The sequence below is a fragment of the Dermochelys coriacea genome, chromosome 7 (genome assembly GCF_009764565.3).
Source record: "Dermochelys coriacea isolate rDerCor1 chromosome 7, rDerCor1.pri.v4, whole genome shotgun sequence".
NCBI lineage: Eukaryota > Metazoa > Chordata > Testudines > Dermochelyidae > Dermochelys > Dermochelys coriacea.
This window is the reverse complement of record NC_050074.1, coordinates 22724994-22733183: the sequence shown is the minus strand read 5'-3', so window position 1 is coordinate 22733183 and position 8190 is coordinate 22724994. Positions and strand designations below refer to the sequence as shown.

The following is an 8190-nucleotide window of genomic DNA, read 5'->3' as shown; positions in this document are numbered from 1 at the left end:
CAGGTAGTGCATTAACTCCTGAGCAGGCTCCTTCATACCAAGGAAGTACCCACGGCCCTTCATCCCAGGAGCAGAAAAGGGAGAATTGCGGCTAATCCTGTATGTAAATATGTGTAGAGGCGAGTCTCACCCTCTTATGACATGATCCTAGGGGAAGTGCAGGGGGAGAGCTTTGCAGAATTTTCTATCCCCAAAGCTCCATCTGTTAATAGTCTGATCTGTGCCTGGGAAGGGTTGATCCGGTCCTGGGATACCACAAACCTGGCTCTGAATGGTCCCCTAGAGGTGAAAGCCCCTCCCCCACCCCCCAGCCCCAGCCCTCCTCCCTCTTGTCTAGAGTTTGCAGTGCTTTCCTAGGAGGTAGGGATATTGTTTTCCCCCTAACAATTTTTGGTCTCTTTAATTTGGAAAATATTCCCTCATTTTCTACCTGCATTTTGAGTGGCTGTTTTTCTATAACAACCATGTCAGTATCTTTAGACAATGCTCTCTGTGCCAATGCAACCTTGAGCAGCCGGGGCATCAGTGCTCTTGCCATGGTACTTGGGAGAATGCTGAAGTGTGATCCTTCCAATGAGGCCTTTAAAATCCAGAGCCTCTCTGCTGTGCGTACAGGGGCTTGTCTTGGGGTCCTTGATCAACATTTTGCCTGCCTTCTGTTGCTGTGCTACTCAGCTGTTATATTGTACATATGTGGGTTATGCAACATCGGGGGATCCTTCAGGATGAAAAACAATAAAGGGACGGAGCGTTAAATGATTAGAGCATGGGGCACAGAGTCAGGATTCTTGGGGTTCTAGTCCTGGCTTTGCTATTTACTTGGTGCTAATGTATGGCAAGTCAGAACGAACTTGGCAAAATTAGCATGACCTTGGGCAAGCCACTTAATTTCTTGGTGCCAGCCGTTACCCTAACTGTAAAGTGGGGATGATACACTGGACTCCCAGAGGTGGTTAATAGCTTGTAAAATGCTTTGAGCCCTTCCTCTGAAAAGTAGTATCAAAATGCAAAATATTATTATTGTGATGCAGTTGTTTATTTTCCTTTAACTAGGCTTGGGAAGCACAAATTAAACAACCAGACTGTAGTTGCTGGGTCATTACTTGCTAAATAAAGTGATTTGTATCCATAGCAGTGAAACTCAGGCATTATATGTTTATCTGATTTTAAGGTACATGTGTTCAAACGGTTCACAGCTCAAGGAGGCAGTGTAGTCTAGTGATGGGACCAACGGACAGAGAGTTGTCTCCTGAGCCTTGTTCCTGGCTCTGAGAGGAAGTGCCATCTAGTGGTGGACACAGGGTCAAGTTTCCTGGGCTCTGTTTCTGGATCTGGGAGGGTATGTGATCCAGTAGCCGGAGCAGGGCTTTAGGAACCAGGATTCCTGAGGTCTATTTTCAGCTCTGCCCTTAGTCACCCTGTGTCCTTGGCCTCTCAGGGTGTGCCTCAGTTTCCTTGTTTTTAAAACTGGGGTGATGCTACAATGGGCAGCAGAATTCGGTCTAAGATACATCTGCATTTGCTCCAACCCCTCAGACAGGGACAAACACCTACAAGATCTCTATCAAGCGTTCTTACAATTACAATACCCACCTGCTGAAGTGAAGAAACAGATTGACAGAGCCAGAAGAGTACCCAGAAGTCACCTACTACAGGACAGGCCCAACAAAGAAAATAACAGAATGCCACTAGCCGTCACCTTCAGCCCCAAATAAAACCTCTCCAACGCATCATCAAGGATCTACAACCTATCCTGAAGGACGATCCCTCACTCTCACAGGCCAGTCCTTGCTTACAGACAGCCCCCCAACCTGAAGCAAATACTCACCAGCAACCACACAACAAAAACACTAACCCAGGATCCTATCCTTGCAACAAAGCCCATTGCCAACTCTGTCCACATATCTATTCAAGGGACACCATCATAGGACCTAATCACATCAGCCACACTCTCAGAGGCTCATTTACCTGGACATCTACCAATGTGATATATGCCATCATGTGCCAGCAATTCCCCTCTGCCATGTACATTGGCCAAACCGGACAGTCTCTATGCAAAAGAATAAATGGACACAAATCAGATGTCAAGAATTATAACATTCAAAAACCAGTCGGAGAACACTTCAACCTCCCTGGAACTCAATGACAGACCTAAAAGTCGCAATTATTCAACAAAAAAACTTCAAAAACAGACTCCAACGAGAAACAGCAGAACTGGAATTAATCTGCAAACTAGACACCATTAAATTAGGCCTGAATAAAGACTGGGAGTGGATGAGTCATTACACTAACTAAAAACTATTTCCCCACGCTAATTTTCCCCTACTGTTACTCACACCTTCTTGTCAACTGTTTGAAATGGGCCATCCTGATTATCACTACAAAATTTGTTTTCTCCTGCTGATAATAGTCCACATTAATTGATTGGTTTTGGTAGAGTTGGTATGGCAACCTCTGTTTTTTCATGTTCTCTCTATCTATCTATCTATCTATCTATCTTCCGTCTGTATTTTCCACTGCATGCATCTAATGAAGTGAGCTGTAGCTCACGAAAGCTTATGCTCAGATAAATTTGTTAGTCTCTAAGGTGCCACAAGTACTCCTTGTTCTTTCTGGTCGTTAAAGAGATGTTGCCATCCGTGGCTGGAGGGTGCTGTAAACTTGCACAGCAGTATTGGGCTTGGCTGCCAGCAAACTGCTAGTTTATTTGCTCCCTCAGCCGCCTGCCTGCCTGCCCTCCTGGGGAGCTGAGAACAAGGGGGGAGGGATAACTCAGTGGTTTGAGCATTGGCCTGCTAAACCCAGCGTTGTGAGTTCAATCCTTGAGGCAGTTATTTAGGGATGGAGGCAAAAATTGGGGATTGGTCCTGCTTTGAGCAGTGGGTTGGACTAGATGACCTCCTGGGGTCCCTTCCAACCCTGAGAGCCTATGACCTGCGCTTGTGATGCTTTCAGCGCTTGTGGACCCTCCTGGCACTTACAAAAGCATTGCCGCTTTTACGGCAGCCCCTCTGCCCTTGCCCTTTTAACGGGGTGCCCGCCCCTTTCGGCTCCCCTGCTCCTCCTCCTCTCTCGGTGCGCCCGTCTGCGCAGGCCAGGGCGCCCTCTAGAGGGGAGAGTTGGGGGAGCAGCCAGTAGCTGCCCGTTTGAGCGTGTGCCTGAGTCGCTCTCCCTGGGAAGTCAGATCGAGGCTGGAGTTCCATTGGAACCCTGCGCTGCATTCCATTCCAATTCCATTCATGCTGGTCGGCGGCGGCAGCGGAGCGAGAGAGGCGCGGAGCCCCGGCTTGCCGGGAGGGCGGGCGGGCTGGTGGGGAGCTGGTGATTATGGCTGGCTCATCTGATGCAAGCTCCAGTCCGGGCGGTAAGTAACCAGAATCCAACTTTACTCCTTCAGCTCCCAGGAATCGGGCGCATGGTTTGTTTTTGGTTTTTCCCTCCCCCTTTCTAAAAAAAAAAAAAACCCGAGGCGGTGATGGTGCAGCGAGAGGCCAGGGGAAAGGTGGCTGTACAGGAGGGCGAGGGGATTGCAATGCCTTTCTCCTTGTTTCCCAGCCTGGCTCTGGAACAGTTGTGCCCCATCTGAGGGAGAGACACACACAGAGACGGAAATGTTCTGCCGTTCTCAGCTCGCGGCAAGCCTGTGCTGTGCTGGGGTAGGATTTGCAGTTTTCCCTCCCCCCTACGGGGAGATCCTTCTTTCTTTTCGCATGCACAGGGGAAGAGGAGTTCTCTGGATTCTTTTGCTGGGTGGGATCGCTGCTGTGATTGTGTGCATGTGTGTGCGTTGTGTTCCGCCGGTGCGGGAAGAATGTAAACTAGAGAGACAGGAAAACGTTTGGGGGTGTGGGGAGCAGAGGGTAATCGCCCAGCCAAAAAGGATCAGAGGGGGTGGGTGGATTGCACAGGGGAAATCTGCTTCCAAATGAATCTGAATGGCTTCCCCTGAAAGGTGGCTCCGTTGGAGCGGAAAGAGTTTAAAATAAATGTGAAGGGGGCTTGTTATTAAAAGTGTGGAGGACGAGGAAATCTGTTGCCTTTGAAATTGACTAAAGGGTGTGTGTGTAGTGGGTGGGGGGGATGAAATGGAAAGGACTGAAATTGATCAGCATGTGGTTGTAACAGCTTATTTTTGGAATAGATGCGGGGGGGGGAGGAAATATCTTAACGCTCAAAATGCTCTCTCGGGGTAAAACGTGCTACTGCTGTTTCCCTGCATGAGGAGAGCTGCGAGGGAGAGACCCCCCGCCCGTCACAACATGCAGTGGTAATGTGGAAGGTACGGAAGAGCTAGCACAAGGGGGAATGCAGCAGGGCTGTGGAAGGAGAGGGATCCTGGAGCAGGCAGGATGGATTGTATGTGTGCATGGCAGGGAGTGAACCAGGAGGAAAAGCCATGCCCGAACTCTCTGCGTTTACATTTGCCTGGTATTGTATTTTATTTCTAAAAGACGCTTTTTCCTCCCTGGTTAAGCCCTAGGAAGGGAAGCGAGCTGGCTGTTGTGGGGAGATGGGGCGTTCAGTGAAGGCTGTGAAAGCGGCACTGCATCTTTTCCTCCCCAGCCCCTGCTTTCTGGGGACTTCTTCTAGAGAAGAGCTGGGTCTGGGCTTGAGGTGGGAAACAATCCTGCCCGGATTTGGAGGCTGCGAAGCTGGGAAATAGCTTTGCATTGCAATCGTGACTAACTCCGAGTCATCCTTGGAACGGATCCGGCAGTGAAGATAGGGCTTTAGATTGTATTTATTTCCTTCAGCCTCTTCCCCCCGTCCCTGGGTTTAAAGGGAAAAGTTTACTCTGATTGTTCACTGATATTTTTGGTGGGGGATGGGGGCATTCTTTTTTCCAGTGTATAATTTATAAGGGGTATATCAGGTCTAACACTTGCTAGTGTTGTGCTCGGTTTCCTAGGGGCATGTCTAATTGTGGGTGTCCGGGGAGGGAGGGAAGAGCTAGCGTTCCCCAAGCCCTGATTGATTGCTCATCTGAGCCCCTGGGGCTCTTTTTTCTTTGGGTGTCTGGGGCTGAGGAACTTTGCCTGGAGTGTATGGTTCATCTTTTATTAGGGGAAGCCCAGCGTGCCTGGGGGCTGGTGCTGCTCCTGCTTTGGGCTCCTGGAGGAGATGCCTTCAGGGCCTTAGCTGGTCAGACTGAGGACAGAGAGGCATTCCTTCCCTGCTTGGGTGACTCACCAGATCTTCCCAGGCACTAGTGGGTATAGTCAGGCAGGGGGTTGTGTGGGCTGTGGGGATACAAAGGCTCCCTAGGTGCATCCCAGGGTGCATGGGTATCAGTCGCTATTGCCCTTCTGAGAGGATTTTCATTCCCATGCTGGTTTTCCTCTTTCCAAGATGAAGCTGCTATTTTTTGTGCTTGTAAATTTCCTCTACTGCCTGCATTAACCCAGTTGTGCTAGTGAAAATGACCAAACAGCTCAGTCTAGCGACCTCTCCTTGGCTTATTCTTTGCATCCACTGGAATGGGCAGTAGGGGTGAGTCTATATGCAGAGAAATGTGCAGAGCATTATAGCCTCCTCACCTCTCTGCGCCTCAGTTTCCCCATCCTTAAAATTAAAAGGATGACCGGATCACACAGGAGTGTTGTGAGGATTAATTCAGGTTTGCAGTGCATTGAAAAAGGTAAAGCGCCATATATGGGTGAAGCATTTATTATACCGTAGTTTGTGAAAGGCTGCTGTGTATCTGTGATTATAGCCATATCTAGTTCCACAGGGTGGATTTATATACTTGTATACATGTATCACAGTGCGTGTGAAGCCCTCTAATATTAATGTGGAAGGTGGTGAAAAGAGCTTTTTGCCTGTCCATTTATTTTCCCTGACCACTTACATATAGCACTGGTTTCAGAGTAGCAGCCGTGTTAGTCTGTATTTGCAAAAAGAAAGGGAGGACTTGCGGCACCTTAGAGACTAACAAATTTATTTGAGCATAAGCTTTTGTGAGCTACAGCTCAAGGAGTGGACACACGCACACAGCTCCAGTGTGCTTGTGGGGAGGGATCTGCAAATATTCAGTGGCATGCTCTGTGGAATACTTAAATCCCTATTTTTCTAGGTGTTTTTTGGTCTCCCTCCCCACCCCTCAAAGCAGTCAGATTCTTCCTTCTCTCCCTAGCAAAGCATATGTGTTTGTGCTGAGAGAGGTGGGTTGAGGAGAGCCAGTATGTAAGCAGAACTTGACACGAAGGTCAGTGGTTAAAGATGAGATGGATTGGGAGGGAAAAGACAGGCATTAGCCTTACTTGTTAACTCCCTTGTCTCTCATGCTTCAGGGAGAGAAAAATAAGAGTAAACATGCTAATAAAAATTCATGATCATCCTCTTTTATGTCAGGACCTCTGAGGGGAGAAAAGTTGTGAAGATGAGCTGCATTTAGGAGGCACTTTTTGTCTTGCTTCAGATAAAATCAGTTTACAGGGAGTATTCTATATAAGAGCGTGTTGTTGGCCTTTTGCAGGAATGAAAATTATTCATCTCTTCGGCAAGAGGGCACATAAAAGGGACAAGAAAAGGTTGTTGACTACATCAGAGGTTATCCATTTGAAAACACCATTTTCCTCCGAACAGCGTCTAATTGCTTCCTGAATAATCTCAAGGTCTTCTGTATATATTCAGTGGGTAAAATGAGTGACTCGGTGTATCTCTCTCAAGATACCGGTGACTGAATGTGCCGAGTAAGGAAGCCAAGGAAAATCTGCAGGGTAGAAATTTCCTAGATAATGTGGAGATAATTTCTTAAGTGGTTACAAAGAGAGAAGGTTTTGCCTCTGAGTATTTGCATAGTTCAGCTCTTCTGATATAAGTAAATTACAGTGTTAAGAGAAGCGAGACAGTATCAAGGTTGTGTGGGTGGAAAGGAAGTTTGGGTCCAAAATAGGTGATCGTCTAGCATACAGATACAACACGAGGAAGAGGAGCTGGGAATCCAGTGCACCACATTCCAGATCTATGCATTACTTGAATGCACCCAGTGTCATCTGTTATGCAGGGAAGTTAAACAGATCTGGCTCTTTGGATTAAGAGCCCAGTAGAGATTAATAATGTGTAGTCCCTCTCCAATGGATGTATAAAGAAACAGCAGCCAGGGTGATGGTTTTGTCTTTCACAGTTTGAGCGCTAGGCTTTCTGTTCTGTAGATCACATTCTAAAGATTATTTTTATTGTATTTTTGTTAGTGCAGTAAGATATCAATACCTGAAAGAGCTCATTTCTTAAACGTACGTGGTGAGGGATGGGAATGGAAGAAAGCCTAAAGTTTTACCTGCTTAGCCCCCTTTCCTGTGGTGTAAGATTTGGGGTAGAACCTGGGAATCAACCTCCAGGGACACTTGCATTGTGATTCTGGATGTGAATTTTTTTTTGCTTCTGTCCAGAAACACTTTTCCTGTTAAAGGCAGAGCGAACACTGAAATAGATAAATGAGCCCCTCCTAACTAAAGCTGTGATGGGATTGAGGGACACGCATCAGTGTTTATGGATGCTGTTATTTAGTGGAAACTTACACTGCTGAAATCTGAGGGGGCAGTAAAAGCTTATGCCTTGACTGTGCACGCATGCCTCTCATCCTCTCCCCCATTTGGATACGAGAAGACACAACCAGCCAGCCATTCCTCTCCGAAACCGAGAGGGAGAACAGAAATAAACCCTTTGGTCCAGATTGTGCACTGGTATATGGGGTGTAAATCCAGTGCAAGCCTGTGTATTTCAGTGGAGTTACTCTCCATTTGAACCCGGTAGAACCGTCTGGCCCTCCGTTCAAAGCTAATGACGGACTCTTGTTTGTGTTTACTCTGTAGGCCCAGGCTGGCTTCAGGTCTTTGTTGCTGTTTGACTCACTTCTTACTTTTGCAATGGCCAGAGCCCCGGGTGCTGGTGTGCGCATGTGTGTGCGTAAACTAGAACTCTCAGCACCTGGGACAAGCCAAGGGAAATGTGGCTTCTCCCTCCCTGGGGATCTCCGTGGATGTGGGGACAGCTTTAGTTTATAGTTTGGGTTCCTCTGGTAGCTCATCCTCCAGCTGGCCTTAAATGCCCCTGACCATCCCAGGGCTCTCTACTTCCCTGTTTTTTTTGGCCCCCTGAAGCCCAGCAGGTGCAGATTATGGCAGTTTGGCACCCGCACTACTCCTCCCCCTGCTGGGCTTTTTGCCCTAGGGCCTTGCACTGAGGTCC

The 8190-nt window shown here is 47.8% G+C and overlaps 1 protein-coding gene across 1 annotated transcript in view; it reads left to right on the top strand.

Annotated features, from left to right (window-relative positions):
* The first annotated feature begins 3119 nt into the window (after positions 1-3119).
* The window catches only part of PLXNA1 (plexin A1), a 274845-nt gene continuing 269774 nt past the window's right edge, over positions 3120-8190 (top strand). The window contains 1 exon segment of the mRNA XM_038409069.2: positions 3120-3364. The gene's annotated coding sequence lies outside the window, so the exon portion shown is untranslated.